At 42.4% G+C, this 17,274-nt stretch overlaps 1 protein-coding gene across 1 annotated transcript in view; it reads right to left on the bottom strand.

Annotated features, from left to right (window-relative positions):
* The window catches only part of PAPPA2 (pappalysin 2), a 258,945-nt gene that overhangs the window by 226,647 nt on the left and 15,024 nt on the right, over positions 1–17,274 (bottom strand). The window lies entirely within an intron of this gene.

Here is a 17,274-nt window from a genome sequence, read left to right as displayed (position 1 = left end):
TCCCTCAAAAGATCCATTTTCCCTCATTTGAGTATTGAAATGATGATTCTCACGGGGGAAAACAAGGAGTTGGTGAATAGGAAGTCCCTCAGAGAAGACTGTAACAGATATCTTCTCAGCCCACTATTCCCTCTAGTGCAAGGATGCCCATCCACAGTGAAGAGCTGTTCCCCAGAGTGAGCAAAATGGTACCACCCCATCGTCCTAGATGAAAAAATAGTCAAGTCAGTTATAAGAATAGTTGTTCTATAACCAATGATGCCCACCATAGTACAGAGGCAAAACTCTACCAGAGAAATGAAGCTGAAGCTCCTTACCACACAGTACCTCACCATCTTACTCAGCGGGCACAGGACTATTAGTCCAACTGAACAAACAAAGGGGGGACTACTTGTAGATAACTAGATCATTAATATGCTGCCAACAGGAAAAAATGAGTCAGATATAATACAACCACAGATAAAACAGGAATCCCAAAGGCAATTTGGATGCCTCAAATGTTCCCAGAAACCCATCTGTGGTTATGAACCCACCATCCCCTCCAGCACCTCTTCTAATAGTACACAGGTAGAGTCTCAGAGAAGGTTTCACTTGTAAGTCACATAGAGGCACTACACCCACACGGGAAAGGCTTAGTAAGCACTTCTGTAAATGACGGAGAAGTCTGCTAGCCTCTGAATCACATATCTGAGGCTAACACCAAAAGTCTTTCTCCCCCAGCCTGTTATATAATTGTATTTATGCCCCTGAGTTCCTATAAAATCCACCCAAACAAGTAGTTCTCTACAGAGAGTCAGAATTTAAAATCCATGAGGCCTCCTGTTGTGATTGCAGTCAAGTATTCTAAAAGTCGCTACTTTTTCATAAATGACAGAATATTTTTTCTTCTGTCTCTAGCATAAATCAGTAACTTGTGATTAAAAAAATAATAAAACAGGGGCGCCTGGGTGGCTCAGTCAACTAAGTGGCTGCCTTTGGCTTAGGTCACGATCCCAGTGTCCTGGGATCCAGCCCCATTTCGGGATCTCCACTCGGTGGGGAGTCTGCTTTTCCCTCTCCCTCTGCCTGCCACTCCCCCTGCTTGTGTTCTCTTTCTCTGTCAAATAAACAAATAAAATCTTAAAAAAAAACCTCACATTTTTTAACAAAAGCAACTCTAAGAATCAGACGTTGAAGTACTGGTGAGGACTACGTGTAATGCAATGGTGATGTTCCAGTTTTGTTTGTTTAGGTTGGGGGGGGGAGTGTTTTTACCACGGAGGTCTATCTGGTAAAGGAGCATAGGAACTCCTGCTTTAACAAATTTCTGTATGGGGTAGATTTTCAAAAGAGGAGGCAAATCTAGTGAGGTGAATAGTAGTTCCCTGGCTCTGAGTTTCAATTTGGTTAACTTATATTGGTAAGCACATTTAGCCTTAATTATATCCATCTGCTTACTTATGAACAAATTTATTACAATATTTAATATCAGGACTATGAAATTACTAAGCTCTCGTCTAGTAAATATCTGCTAGTTTTTAAGAGGAAGAGTTGGGGAGACTATTTTATACTTGTTGCATATAAATAGATGTATCTACAGATCCTTCTTGACTTATGATGGGGTTACTTCCTGATTAACCTAACCTAAGTTGAAAATGCATTGAATATACCTACCCTACTGAACATCACAGCTTAGCTTAGCCTACCTCATACATCTCAGAACACCTACAGTAGCCTACAGTTGAGCAAAATCACCTATGAGAGAGACTATTTTATTATAAAGTATTGAATATCTCATGTAACTTATTGAATACTGTACTAAAGGTGAAACACAGAATGGTTATATGGGTACAGCACAGCTGGAAGGGTATCAGTTGTCTACCTTTGCTGCCCCTGCATCACTGCCGCCCAGCATCACAAGAGAGTATTGGACCATACACTAGTTCAATATTGGACTATATAAGAAAACATACAAATTCAGAATTTGAAGTACAATTTCTACTGAATGTGTATCACTTTCATACCATCATAAAGTAAAAAAATCATAAGTTGAACCAATATAAGTCAGGGCCTACGTATATGTGAGTTGAATTACAAATTATTAGGCTTCTTATATAAATTACCAGATACTTAACTTGTTACCTACCTGGCATCTAGTTGTAATTTTGAACGCTTTTACTTAATGTTATTAGAACTTCTGGTTAGTATCAATAAAATAATTGTGTCTTCTTATTTACCTCATAGGAAGCTATAAAATTATTGATAGTATGTCTAAAATGATATTTCTAACATCTTGAGATAATACATAGAAGATGTAATTTTATCATACTAGTCTAGTTTGGATTAATCTAAGTTTTAGTAATTATATTAGAAAGAATTTATTAGAAGAACTAAAATAGTCATTTTAGTTGAGAACTGTAACAAGTATGATAGAAGTATTACTTTTTAAATGATTACCAAAGTAATTATTCTTTGCTCTCTAATTTAGTAAGATGTCCAAGTAGCATATGAGAAACCTCACTAAGTGTTTAGATAGCTGCATTTTATTTGCTGCATTACCATTGTTCATCTATAGGAAGAGAATAGTTTTTGAAGCACTGCCCTGCACTCATTCCATGCCTATATATATATCAAAGAATTCTCTAACCCAATTATTGTGGACTGAATATTTGTATCCCCCTAAACTTCATTCGTTGAAACTTGAATTCCTGTTGTGATGACATTTGGAGATGGAGCCTGTAGGAGGCAACTGAGTCATAAGGATGGAGCCCCACGATGGGATTGGTGTCCTTTTAAGAAGAGGAAGAGAGCTAATCCTTCTTGCTTTCCGCCATGTGATGATACAAGAAGAGGGTCATCTGCAAACCAGGAAGAGGATTCTCACCAGCTGGCATCTTAGACTTCCCAGCCTCCAGAACTGTGATTTTAAAAACTGCTTTTGTTTAAGCCCCCTAGTCATGGTATATTTGTTACAGCAGCCCAAACTAAGACACCACTGTTATCACCTAGCTGTGGATCAGAATGACAAGAGAAACTTTCACAAACATAGGTTCTTGTGACCGTGTTGAGAGCTGCTGATCCACCAAATTTACAAAAGAAATCACTCTTCTCACTACTGACCAGTGGATGGAAATGCAGAAGACAGAATTTGAGAGTCATTGTATTTTCCGATCAGTGAAGAAGAATTAGAAAGACTGTTATCAATGGTAAGTTAAATTAGACATGAAAGTGGAAAGTTCATCTGAAATTGCTTCATACCGTTTGTTTAAAAATCACATCTGATCAGACATTTTAGTACAACCTATGTAACTCTTGTACATACTTGTTCATTAATTCAGCAAACTAATGGAATGAGATGTAGTTAAATGAAATAAGGGCCTGTTATGAATAGTGCACAGATATGATGCTATTAGGGGATGTGGCTAATTGATTGTCTAGGAACTGATAATTATTTGGGGCTTTTATTATCTGTAATAAAACTCTTATTTAAGACCACTGCAATGAAAATAAATATCCTCTGCTCCCACCGAAAGATCTATTATTCCAAAGAGGAAACTGTGGCATTGAAGCATGGTGTGGCTTACATCTCCCTGATAATCACTGCCATCAGCCCCAAACTCTTTCTGAAATCTTGAGTGCAGCCTTGTGAGGACTTTCAAATTTTCCAACGACAAAGTAAGTAAATATTTCTGTCCTTCTGCATCTTCTATAGTCTGTACTAGTAATCATCCCTTCCTCCAATCTGGAGGATGTGGATAGAAAATTGATTCTCTCCTCTCTTGAGACTGAGTAAACCAATACAGTGAGGCTGAAATCGCACCCTCTGCTCAAACATAGATGTAACTCCAACACTGACCCTACCACCTGCTGCTCCACACTTCAGCCCTAGCTGGTGGGAAGAGGATCATGCTTGGTCACTTGAAGGACTGTCACCCTACCAAACCACAAAGGGTTCACATTTTATCTCACTGTCTTGCTTCTTGTGGGAAATGAAATTTCACTTGGAATTAGTCATTTCAGTTCATCAAACATTTAGTGAACATCCCATTCATGCCAGGCATAGAAACTCATTTCAGCTTTGGAAGACAAAGCCATCTTTGCCTTTGAGGAGTTATACTCTCATGGATGAGTGGAAACATTAAGCGATAATTCCAGTATATCAAAACTTAAGATCAAGGAAAACATAGGAGAGTGAACAGAGCCTAATCTCAACCCATATAATTTGGAGAGAATCTCCTAAGGGGAAAAGACCCAAACCTACTCTTGAAGAGTGAGTAAGAGTTGGCCAGGCAAAAGAGTTATGGATCACTCTACACAGTGGGGACAGCAAGACGGCAGGCACCACGGGTGGAAACAGGTCAAAGTAGGTCTTGCATAACACAGTAAGGGGCTTGGACTGAATAAGTTAAGGAATAGCTGGAGGTTTTTCTACTGTTGCCAAATGCCTCTGATATCCCGAGAGCACACAGAGGAACTGCAGCATGAAACATCCCATGACTGGCCTTGCCCTGCACACTTGGTCCAACTGCAATTAAGGAACTTTCCAGAGCTTGCAGATGAACAACTGTGGCACAAGAAATACATGAACACTACAAGAGTTCCGTGTAGTTAGTCCACCCACGTACTTGTTCAGTAGATATTTATGAAGCAGTACTAGCTGCCAGTCTTAGTATTTGTGCTGGGAATTTCTAGTGATCAAATGGTTATTTGACATCATGGGGTACAGTACAGTGCAGAAAATAAGCCTTAAATAAGTAACTACAATGAGATATGCTGACAGCAAGAAGTATAAATAGCTATGTGAACAGCCAAAGAACCTCTTTATTAAAACATGGAGATAATACGGCAGAAATTCTCCCTAAAGTTATTAAGCGCCAGCTTTCTAGCACTGACCCATCTTGTTAATAATTTGACACTATCCAAATCTGCCCATGAAACTAGGGCTGCCTTGATCACCAGTCAAACTGTATGAAAAGGTTAGGGAGACCCAAAGCCAAGAAACTCCAAGATGTAAGTTCAAACATTCCCAAATCAAAGGTCCTGACAGTTCATCCAGAAACATTCACAGTAAAATTCCTTATATCAAATATCCAATTCAGCTGGATCTTCTAAACTGGGGTGTGGTGTTGTTTTTGTGAATATTTTTCCCTTAATTCTTATAGCATGGAAAGATATCTCCCATTTATACAGTACTGAGCTTTCCAAAGCAATCTTACGTAACTACCATTTAAATGGTAAAGCCATCCTGTGAGCTAGGCAGGATAATTATCACCAGTTTCATTGTATAGATGAAGACATTGAGGGTCTGAGAGGTCAGGTGTTAGGCCGAGTGCAGACAGTAGACTGTACAATGGCTGAAGTGTCATGATTCAGAGCCCAAGACAGATGTCTATGCTGGGGAAACCACAGAGTATGGGGGTTCCAAGCATGAGTCAGTGGAAGTTTCAGTCCCCAGACTGCTACTTAACAAGATATGTGACCTCAGAAAAATTATATCACCTTGCTGAGCCTCAGTTTACTTATTTGCAAATTGTACCTATAAAATAAAATCTGTCCCTCACTGGTCTTCTCTTCAACATCCTTCAACCACAAGCTGAGATCACAGGTCTACTTCCTGAGGTTGTTGGAAGAATTAAATAAAAGAACACATATGAAAGATCTTGGCACAGTGCCTAACTCATACAAAGTGATGAACAAACATTAGCTATGATAAGGAGGAATTTGATGGTGAGATATCAAAGGGAAGAAGAAATCAGGTATAAAGACAAAGTTATGCTGGTAAATATTTAACAACTGGTCCTCTGAAGAAAAGAAAAAGGAAAAAAACAAGTCCTGATTTGTAGCATTTGCCCATTTTTGTAGTACAAATATTCCCACAATGGCTAATTTTAAGTTACCAATATGATGTCACTGAACATGGGATTGGGAAGAGATGTGTACAGTTGGTTCTGGTGAGCCTGTCTGAGCCAGCTCCACCATGATAAAGACTGAAAAAGAAAACAAATGCAAGCTCCTAAGTGTCTTCTTCTCCTTCTGACTATTAAAGTGGCTGTGTGTGCTTTGCTGCTGAGCTGATTTTTTAGAATTTAAAAGGAGTTAATGTCCCTTTAGACTCACTATAAAGCTATAGAAATCAAGACAGTGTGGTATTGGTGAAAGTGTAGACAAACAGAGCAATGAAACAGGACAGAGAGTCCAGAAATAGACCCACATAAATAGATTCAACTGATCTTTGACAAGGAGCAAAAGCAATACAATAGAGCAAAGATAGTCTCCTCAACAGATAGTGCTGGCTCAATGACATCCACACACAAAACAATAAAGCTAGGCACACACCTTACACTATTCACCAAAAGTAACTCGAAATGGATTATAGACCTAATTGCAAGGTGTAAAACTACAAAAATCCTAGATGATAACACTGGAAAAAATCTAGATGAGCTTGGGTTCAGTGATGACATTTTTAGCTATAACACTAAGACATGATCCATGAAAGATGTAATTTATGAGCTGGACTTGATTAAAAATAAAAACTATTGCTCTGCTAAAGGCAGTGTCAAGACAACTAGAAGACAAGCCACAGATAGGGAGAAAATACTTGCAAAAGACACATCTGATAAAAGACTGTCATCCAGAATACACAAAGAACTCCTGAAGCTTAAGAGTAAGAAAAGAAACAACCAATTTAAAAATGAGCCAAAGACCATAAGAGATAACTCACCAAAGATATACGAATGGTAAATAGGCATACGAAAAGGTACTCCACAACATATGTCATCAGGGAAATGCAACTTAAAACAACGAGATACCACTACAAGTATATTAGAATGGCCACAATCCAGAACACCGACACCAAACGCTAGTGAAGATACGGAACAACAGGAACTCTCATACATCGCTAGTGAGAGTGCAGAATGGTACAGTTTGGTGGTTTCTTGGAAAATTAAACGTACTCTTACCATATGATCAAACAATCACACTCCTGGATATTTACCCAATGGAGATGAAAACTCTGCTTACACAAGAACCTGCACACAAATGTTTACAGCAGCTTTATTCATAATTGCCAAATTTTGAAAGCAACCAAGATGTCCTTGATTAGGTGACTAGATAAATTAACTGTGGTACATCTAGACAATGGGATATTATTCAGCACTAAAAAGAAACGAGCTACCTAGCCATGAAAAAACATGGAGGAAACATAAATATATATTACAAAGTCAAAGAAGCCAATCTAAAAAGATTACTACGGTATGGTTCCAATTATGGCATTCTGGAAAAGCAAAACTATGAAGGAAATAAAAAGATCAGTGATTGCCAGGAGTGAGAGGAGAGAGATGAACGGGCAGAGCACAAAGGATATTTGGGGCAGTGAAAACAATCTGCGTGATATTATAATGATGGATATATGTCATTTTACTTTGATCCAAACCCATAGAATGTACACCACCAAGAGTAACCCTTAAGAAAACTATGGACTTTGGTAATTATCATTTGTCAGTGTAGGTTCATTCTTGATAAAACATAAAATGTACCATTCCCATGAATGATACTGATCATAGCAAAGGCTATGCATGTGCAGGGGCAGGAGATATATGGGAAATCTTGTACCTTTCTCTACATTTTTATTGTATACCTAAAACTTTTCTTAAAAAATAAGGGTAAATGTTGCCTCCACTGTGGATTTTGAGCCTTAAAATGGCTACCGATTTTAAGTACCCAGTGACCAACTGTGCTGGTTAAATAAAATTTGCCCATCCTAGACCTGCTGTTCAGCCCCTTCAACCATAAAATGGAATCGCAGAGCAACCTGCACAGCTCATCTACATATTCCTAGGAGGGACACCAGAACTGCTTTCTTAACTCCATCAAGCAGGAGCAAGATAGACTCTGATTTAAAAGAAAAATCTCCAAATCCCCATTTAAGAGACTTCTCTTCTCAGTCTAGCAGAGTAGAGCCCGACAAAACCAAGGCAGTATAGTCTCACCATACTATACGTGGTGAAACCCGTAGCTTGTGCGACATTGAGATTTGACAACTTTGGATGTATATGTGAGAAAAGCAAATGTGTTATAACTGTTGTTGATTCATCAAAGTCACATTCTTGGGAGGAACAGAGACCAAATCATCAATATGATTTATGAAATCACTCAACACCAAACTGAACTATGACAGCCCATGGGTTGGAAAAATGAGATTGAATGATGTAACTTGAAAAATGGTGGTGGTACTGAAGCCAAACATTTGGACCATGTCATTTTAAGATTTTAAGAATCACTCTTCCAGTTCTTGCTTGGAATGGGCTTCCATTATGCATCGATGTTGACTAAATTTAAAAATGTTCAAACACCTTACTTTGTATTTAATCTAAGTTTTGAGAAAAAGGAAAGTAAATTGAGGGAGTATACCCTATTCATTGTATTCTTGTTTCTAACTCCAAAATTCATATTTACAGACCCTGGGTACCCTAACAGAGCCATATAATCATGTGGGTCTTCAGGAAAAATCATTTGCTTCCAGTTCTTTATTGTTAATTGCACTGGAAATTAATAGAGTCAATTACTGTCAAGGAGAAAAGCCTTCTTCAAACCAGGATACAGTCTCCCTGAGTGATTATGAGAGATTCTAATCGTAGTAAACATCATGGCTAAAGAGTTACAGACAACTGTTTAATAGGTACATTTTTAAATGGGGCCTCTGTGGAGGAATAATCCTGCTTCTTTCCACTTCTCGGGTTCTTTTTTTGCACTCAGGAGATGTGTTGCTCACCACAGGGGGAAATAAAGGGACCTAAACTACCTTTTATTAAATGTCTACTATACTCCAGACACTGGACATGTGCCACCCCTATTAAACCCTACCACAAATGTATGTGTTGATTTTATTATCCTCATTTACAGACCAAAAACTAAGGGTCATAGAAGTTAAGCAAGTCATCCATAGTCTTACATCTAATAAGGGCCAGACACAGGGATCAAAACCAGGGCTGTTGGACCAAAAGCCCATGCTTTTTCCACTGCACCAAAATATTTCAAACACTGGGGCACCTAAGTGGCTCAGCTGAGCATCTGCCTTCAGCTCAGGTTATCGTCCCAGCGTCCTGGGACTGAGCCCCACATCGGGCTGCCTGCTCTTCAGGGAGTCTGCTTCTCCCTCTCCTCTGTGTGCTTTCTCTCTCTCTCAAATAAATAAATAAATCTTTAAAAAAATAAAATATTTTGAATACTAGAAAAAAGTGTTTAGTTATTGTTTTGAAGCAAGAAGAACAATACAGGTTGGTGAATGTGGCATTAACAGATATGCAGACCACTCCTTGAAGTGACTGGGATCTGACTCTTCAAAACCTGTGGAGGCAAACAGCCACCCCCCAGAAACAGTTTGGAGGGCAGAACGGACTGGCTGGCTGGTTAATATGTCCATGTTGTCCAACTGATAGGCTGACTTGTTAAGCATTTGGTAAAATTTCCGGGTGGTCCTGCAGGGTTTTCTGTGACACATACTACTCAGGAATCAATTCTAGAGGACCCTAAGGCACAGGGAGAGCTTCTCATCCCAAAGCTAGGACAGCAACTGAAGTCTGAAGAAGGTGGAAGGGAAACCAATGTCAAGAACACTCAGCTGAAGATTCCCTCCCAAGCCAGTGGCTTCCACCTCCATTTTCTCTTCTTGGTTTCCCCAATAGGTGGGTAACTGGTGGAGGGGACCCTGTATCAAAAGAAAACGTAATAAAATAGAGGAGTGGGTGGTCCAGGTTGGAGCTGCCCCTACCTCTCAAACAATCCAAACTGCTCTGACCACTCTCTGGTGGAAAAGGATCTACCAAAAATCTTCCCTCTCCCCTGCTGGGATCTTCTGTCCATTGGTTTTGACAGAGGGAGTCCCTGACCACAAGACAAGACAGAGGGAGTTATGCTTCAACAGCGCTCCTGGCATCATAATTATGAGGCAAGTATCATCCACCCCAGGAGTTATAAAAGTCAATATAGGGATACTTGGGTGGCTCAGTTGGTCAAGCATCTGCCTTCGGCTCAGGTCATGATCCCAGGGGTCCTGGGATCAAGTCCTGCATTGGGCTCCTTGCTCAGCGGGGAGGCTGCATCTCCCTCTGTCTGCCTCTCTCTCTCTCACTCTGACAAATAAATAAATAAAACCTTCAATAAATAAATAAATAAATAAATAAATAAATAAATAAATAAATAAATAAATGTCAGTATAAAGAGAGAAAAAAAAGAATCTTCTGAGAACTGTCAGGAATCAACCTGTCCTTGGCATTCTTATTTTATGGTAACAAAAGAGGAAAAGGAGCATCTCATACCCTTTTCCTCAAAACAGACAAGTAGCTGTGTTTCAGGAACACTGTGTGAACTTATTTCAGAGTGTTGAAAGAAATGGAAAACTAAAAAAAAAAAAAAAGAAGAAGAAAAGAAAAGAAAAAGATCTCCATCCCTTTCTGAGAGGCTATGAAGGGCCAATGCTGAGAAGGGTGCCCAGAGATTCATTCTCTTATACCTACCAAATTACACTCTGCTCTCCAGTGAATACGCCACTCTTCCAACGTCAACATTCTAGCCCCATCGAGAATGTCATCTAGCTCCCTTTATCTGAAATGCCTCTCATCTGTGGGCACGTCCTTCAGAAATCAGTGGCAGGTCCATCTTGTCTGGGAAGCCTTCCTTGACTGTGCTTGTCAGAGCACCCCTTGCGGAGCCACATGGTACTGCTGTTACTCTCCTTATTCCGTCAAGCAATATGAGAGCGCCCTGAGGACAAAAGCCTGTCTCAGACACCTGTGCATTTCCCACAGGGTCAAGAAAGGAACGGTTTTAGTTCCTGCACTGTACCAACTCTGTTTCAGAAGTCAAACTGAGTCTTGAGTCTTGACTCCGAGGAGAAACATTCCCCACCACTCCACAGGGGAGGGGATAGACAGTGCTGCCCAAAAGCCCTGCAATTGCATCTGACCTAAAGGGATGATGTAAGGGGACCAAGCATTCTGTGCGCTGTGTCAACATGAGTGCTTAGACCTTCCCATGACGCTAGACCTGCTTTCCCCCAGCCCTCACATAAAAAGCTGCTTCCTCCTGGGTCCTACACAGCTGGATTACAGCACATGTGATAAAACCTATTGAGAGCTTTTCTTGGGCAAAGCACCATTGTGGAGAGAGACCCTGTCCATGGCAGAGCCACAGAGAGGAGACCGTTTAACTACAATACAAGCCAAGGTGGTAGAAGATAAATATAAGGTCCAGACAGAAATACTGCCCTTGGCACTGAGATGGCCATAGAACCTCACTTCCAGGAAAGCCCCATGGCAGAGTCCTTTCTGCACTTCTGGGAGAATCTAAGTTGAGAGTGACAGTCCTGCTTCTCCAAGAAGGCCCACCAGCTTCCAGGAAGGTGAGGTTCTATTCAACAAAACAGAGGAGTCATGCACAGTGTCATCAGCTCTGGTAACTAAAAAAACATGCTGTATGGTGCAAGCTTGTTTTTATGAGAAAAATGAGCAAAAAACAGAGCCAGGTTAGGTCATGACCATAAATCAACCTGATAAAAGGCAAGGTCTTTTCTCAGGATGTTGTGCCTATGCCCCCCTCCCCCCCTCACACACACACATCTATCTACCGCCCTCTGCAGAACTACTTACCCAACACCCTGCCCCCCAGAGAGGCCACGAGGGGAAAAAAGGACCAAGAAGGAGGAGGAGATAGGCCATCCATCAAAGACCACACAAACTGGCAGACAGCGGGGCCATGTCAGCAGGAAGAGGAGAAAGTGAAAAGAGAAGCCCAGGGAGGTGTTTTTCAGCTGCTCCAGATAACGTTCCTTCCAGACAGGATTAGGCTCAGCTTTTTATCCAGGAGTCCAAGCTTTTATAAATTAGAGCATAGAATGGGAAAGTTCTCCTGGGAATGTTTCACTCATATCTTCCCAGCAAATTTTTCAAGCCCTCCACCTAGTCCACTCTTCCCTTTAGTCATCCTCTCGCTGTGCACAAAAATGATAGAAACCATGATGGGGGGCTTCCCCGGCCCACCACAAGCTACTCAGGCAGGGGTGAGGGACAATGTGGCAGCTCGGCAGGGAGAGGAGAGAGCAGGGAAACAAAGAATGAGGTGGTCGGAGACAGGAATCCAAAGGCATATACAACCTCAGAAGCTGTGGCCCACACACGACAACCGCAGAAAGCAGTTAGCAAGGTTCCTGGTGCAAACCGTCAATAAATACTAGCTACTTTTAGAGTTATTTTTGCTAGTGATAGAGGGGTGGGATATGCGGGAGCTAAATCCAAACACCACCAGCTTTCACCTTTCATCAGTAGTGCCTGCCTAGAGTTCAGGCTGGAAGTGCCCACAGACCTCCTAAGAGGCTAACTTTAGTCCAGAGCTGCTCAGAATCTACTGTGGGTATGAACACCTCAGGGCCCTAAATAAATGCAGTACGATTCAGGTGGCACCTGAAATTCTGCGTTTCCAACAAGCTTCCAGGTGAAGCCAATGCTGCTGGCCTTCAGACCATACTCTGAGGAGTGGGCCTCTAAATGAGAGCAGATTAAGATCTGGGTCTTTGAGAATGGGCCTCTGTTGGCAGTGGGTGAGGGACAGAGCTCCACTAGTGACTTAAATACATAAATCTCCTCCCTCCCACCATCATTCCACCACTTCCTGCACACATACACATGTGCACGTGCGTGCGCACACACGCTCACACACAGACACAAGCAGGCACCACACAAGTCTGCCTCGCGACCATGCGTGTCACTTCCCTCTGCTCACATAGCACCTGCACAACAATAGGTGACAACAAGAAGAGACAGAGGCATGGGGGGTATAAAGACATGAGCTGAAAACTCAAAAACAGAAGTAATGAGAACTTTCAGTGTTCAGCCTCAAAGACAGGCAAATTAAGACAAAAAAGAAATTCTTGTCTCTCAGGTTGGTAAAGATGAACAATGATAGTCTCCAGAACTGGTGACATGGTGGAAAAGCAAGCACATTCACACACTGCAGGGTTGAGAGAAAATTGGTAAACCATTCTGAAGAACAATCTGGCAACCATTTGCCACAAATATTCATATCCTCCAACCTTGTCATTTCATTTCTGGGAATCATAATAAGGAAATAATTAAGAGGTACATTATTATACCTCTCCAATGGCATTATTTATAATAGAAAAACAGTTCAATCCACCCAAACAATATACTACTACTCTGCCTTTAAAAATAATATTTTGGGGATGGTGGGGAATTGGATGAAGGTTGTCAAAATGTACAAACTTCCAGTTATAAGCTAAATAAGTACTGGAAAAATCATGCACAACATGACGACTGTAGTTTACGCTACTGTATGGCATATGTGAAAGTTGCTAAGAGAGTAGATCTTAGAAGTTCTCATCACAAGGGGAAAAAAATTTTTTTCCCTTTTCCTTTTTTGTATATCTATATGAGATGATGGAAGTCAACTAAACTTATTACGGTAATCACTTTATAATATATGTAAGTCAAGTCATTATGCCATATACCTTAAACTTACACAGTGCTGTATGTTGATCATATCTCAATAAAACTGAAAGATAAATAAATAAGTAAATAAATTTAAAAAATTTTTTTTAAATTAAAAAGCTGGAGGTAAAACTCAACAGACGTCCAAGACGGCAAATACAAAGATCCTGAATTCTCCTCCTCTCACAGACACACTAGCTTCACAACCATATGTGGAACAATTTCTTCTTTAAAAAACCTAAGGTCTGGCTGAGTGACGACACACAGCCAGCAAATGAGCGGGCAGGAGAGGCCGGAACACAGTATCACCGTAAATCCCACCCTCAGCCTAGCAACCCACAACCAGGAGGAAACTCAAGCCCCAAAGGTTCTCCCTGAGGAGTGACGGTTCCCAACCCCTCACTGGGCATCCCAACTTTTAAGACATACACTTGAGAGACAAGCCCCCAGAACATCTAACTTTGAAAATCAACGGAGCTCGTATCCCATCAAGACAAAACTAGCCATCTGAGAAACCCCCCCCCCACCCCCGCAGCAAAGAACTGGTACACTCTGACTCACTTGCCCAGGGCCCAGCTCGGAGGCAGCCCATCGCACCCAGACTTCAGGGAAGGAGGCTCACCTGCTGGTATCAAAGTGCTGGCCAGAGGGGCAGGCGTCCAATGTACCACACACGTCTCTGCTGGCCAGAATGCGTTCTAGGGATACAGGCTGGCAGGCGCTGTCTTGGCCCCGTCTCTTCACTGCACCGCAAGCACCAGTAGCTCCCAGGAAGGAGCTCTTACACATGTCTGGTGTCCTGATTTCTGCAGCTGCTGCCTAGGGGATACCTCTTGATCACCTGGCTCCAGGCCAGGGGAGCTTGTGTTCCCTGGTCCCACAGGACTGTAATAATTGCTGTCACCCAGAAAACACCCAGAAACCCTTGACTGGTGTCCCGATTTCTCCCATTGTTGCCAGGAACACCTCCTCATTGTCTGGCTTTGGTGGCCAGTGACTTTATGCTCATGAGTCCCACAGAACTGTATCCACACAGCTGTACTAATGGACCAAGGGTTCTTAAACAGCTGCCACCCCTAGGACAATGCCAGAGGCAACAGACCCAGGAGCTCTGTCTTTCTGTGGAGGAGGCCTCTAAGCAACCCATCATGAGTGGCCTGAGGGGCAGGCTTCTGCTTAAACATGTATCGTGGGGCTGACTGGAATCCTTTCCAGAGACCACTGAGTGGCACGCACTATCTTCAGGCTCCCTTCTGCCACACTCCAGAGCGCCTGTGTCTGGAGGGGAGCTTTCTATGCATCTGGTGGCCTGGTTTTTATTCGGGGGGGGGGTCACATTCCTGGGACCCACAGGACTGTGGCAATCAGAGAGGCAGTCCGTGGCGGGTGGTTTCCGAGCCCAGCGCACTGCACAGACAGCAGACGAGACACCCTCCCCAGTCTTTACGTGCAGGAGGCCTCTTTGCTTATGTTGGAGCTTTGGCCGGAGGGTCAGGCCTCAGGTTTTGACACACATTTAGTGGCCTACAGAGCTGCTCTCAAGGAATGTAGGCTGTGGACGCCATCCTGGCGCTCCCTCTGCCTTGCTCCAGATCGCCAGGATCACCCAGAAAAGAGCCTGTACGCTCATCTGGAACCCCAGTTTCCGTGACTGCCGCCAGGGTTGTGAGATGTGCCAACACCATCCATGACCTCAGTACATTTCAGCACGTTTAAATTATTTTTTTCCCACATAAGGAAATAAATAAATAATTGAAGTGCAAGAAGTGTTGAAATGTTCCTTACATCAACTCATTCCCACTAAAAAAATAAAACAGTCTCCTAATTAGTAATTTTAGGCACACGGATTTCTTTTGCGGGGAAGGAGATGTCATTTCAACCATTTTTAATAACTCTGAGAATGAACAGTATGAAGTTCCCTGAGCATTCACGTCCTCTGCTGGGCCTGTGACTATGGAATTCCACAAACAGCCCATCAAAGCCCAGGCAATAGGGGCGCCCTGGGAGGGGGGCTCCATCGTTGAGCGTCTGCCTTTGGCTCAGGTCATGATCTCAGGGGCCTGGGATCGAGCCCCACATCAGGCTCTCTGCTCAGTGGGGAGCCTGCTTCTCCCTCTTGCTCTGCTGCTCTCCCTGCTTGTGCTCGCTCTCTCTCTCTCATAAATAAATTCCAAAAAAAAAAAAAAAAAAAAAACAGAAAAAAGCCAAAAAAAATTAGAGGCTGGTGTGCATAACGAGCATCTGTGAAGGGAGAGTTGCCTGCAGGTTTTTCTTCCTACCAACCTGATCTTGCACCTAAACTAAAACAGGACAGCAGGTCCTTGGAATTACAGCAACAGAACAGAAAGGATAAAAGCCCCCCAAATGCAGAAAGTTGGTAGGAAGTCCCACCCCATAGACAGCCTGGAATACTTTGAATCTCTTAATCCTTGAGAAGACACCTTAGTGCCCAGCGCAGGCTAGTCCTGGGAAAGACAGAGACAGAGTGGCGCCCACAGCTCCATGCTGCAGCCCTCCTTCTGCAACCTCATCTCATTTCTATCAAGGTCCCTCTGGGAACTCTTAAAATTCCAGCTGAGCAGCTCCCGACACCAATTTCCTGTTTTTCCCTTTCCTCCGCCAAATAAATAATGTTGAGATCTCTCTCAAAAATTTGCTTTGGCATTTCACTTGCCAGGTACAGTTTACAGAATCAATGCTGCCCTAAGAAGAAATGTGTAAATAGTGTTAAATATATACTTGATGATTCAGAGGCATTGCGGGAGTCTTTATTTAAAGAAAGCTTGGAGCAGATCCTCATGCCATGAAAATAAGCTCCCAACTTGGGTTAGCTGGTTGCCTATCAGGTTTTCATAAAGGGAGACATCAGAGCATTAGGATTTGTCCAAAGTGCCTCCTATTCACTCAGTGACCATGTACTGCCTGTGTTGACTTAATAATATCTGAACATTCTTGCCTCTGCCCTGTGGTCAAAAATAACCCACGGAGACTCTGGCAGCTTTCTAGGAAGCCAGTTATGCTCAGGGACCACACAAACCCAAATACTCTGCCAATCAGAACCTAAAGCCCCTTTTCCACCAGTTTCAAAGCCTAAGAAACCAGAGGATACAGAATGTGTGTTCTCAAATTAAACCCAGGTGAGTCTTCAGAGCCCAGTGTGCAAAGAGAACACTTAAAGCTGACCTATGAGTCAACCCCTGCTGTAACACAGCTTTGGCTGCCTGGTCTCTGAGTGCGAAAGAGAAAGAACAAGGAAAAACAGGTGATGAACTGACATTTTAGGTTAAATGAGGACTAAAGTCATATTTTTTTTCCTTTTCTTATTGAAAATCTTTCTAAAGATTCTTCTGCTTTCCAGTAAGAGATTTAAATTAACCAAGGGCAACCTGGAAGAGCTGAAATAACACCAAACCGGAAACCAAGAAGCTTGGAATGTGATCCCAGCCTACTGCTGTGTGATGTCTGGAAAGTGCCTTTCCCTCTCTGGGCCTCACACTCCCATCTGTGAAGGAGAGGCTGGGTTGGGTTGTCACTAGGCCCATGCTCTGAGCATCTATGCCTGGGATCTCCAGGCTCATCCTGAAGGACTGCAAGGTTCTCATCCTTTCTCACTGTCAGACATCCTGTGATGGGGGCCACAGAAGGTGGAAAGGATGGAGCTGAACCCACATCTCAATGGGCAGGTTTTGTTCTACTAGATCCCTCTTTTGAATTCATCTTGCAATCATGTGCCTCTGCCCCCTAAACAGTGGAGCAACTAAAATATTGTGGTTCACTGGGGATACTGGTTAGTTGG

Source organism: Ursus arctos, unplaced genomic scaffold (genome assembly GCF_023065955.2).
Source record: "Ursus arctos isolate Adak ecotype North America unplaced genomic scaffold, UrsArc2.0 scaffold_2, whole genome shotgun sequence".
In the NCBI taxonomy this organism is placed as follows: Eukaryota; Metazoa; Chordata; class Mammalia; order Carnivora; family Ursidae; genus Ursus; species Ursus arctos.
Note: the sequence above shows the minus strand (reverse complement) of the source record. Positions and strands in the feature narration are given on the sequence as shown.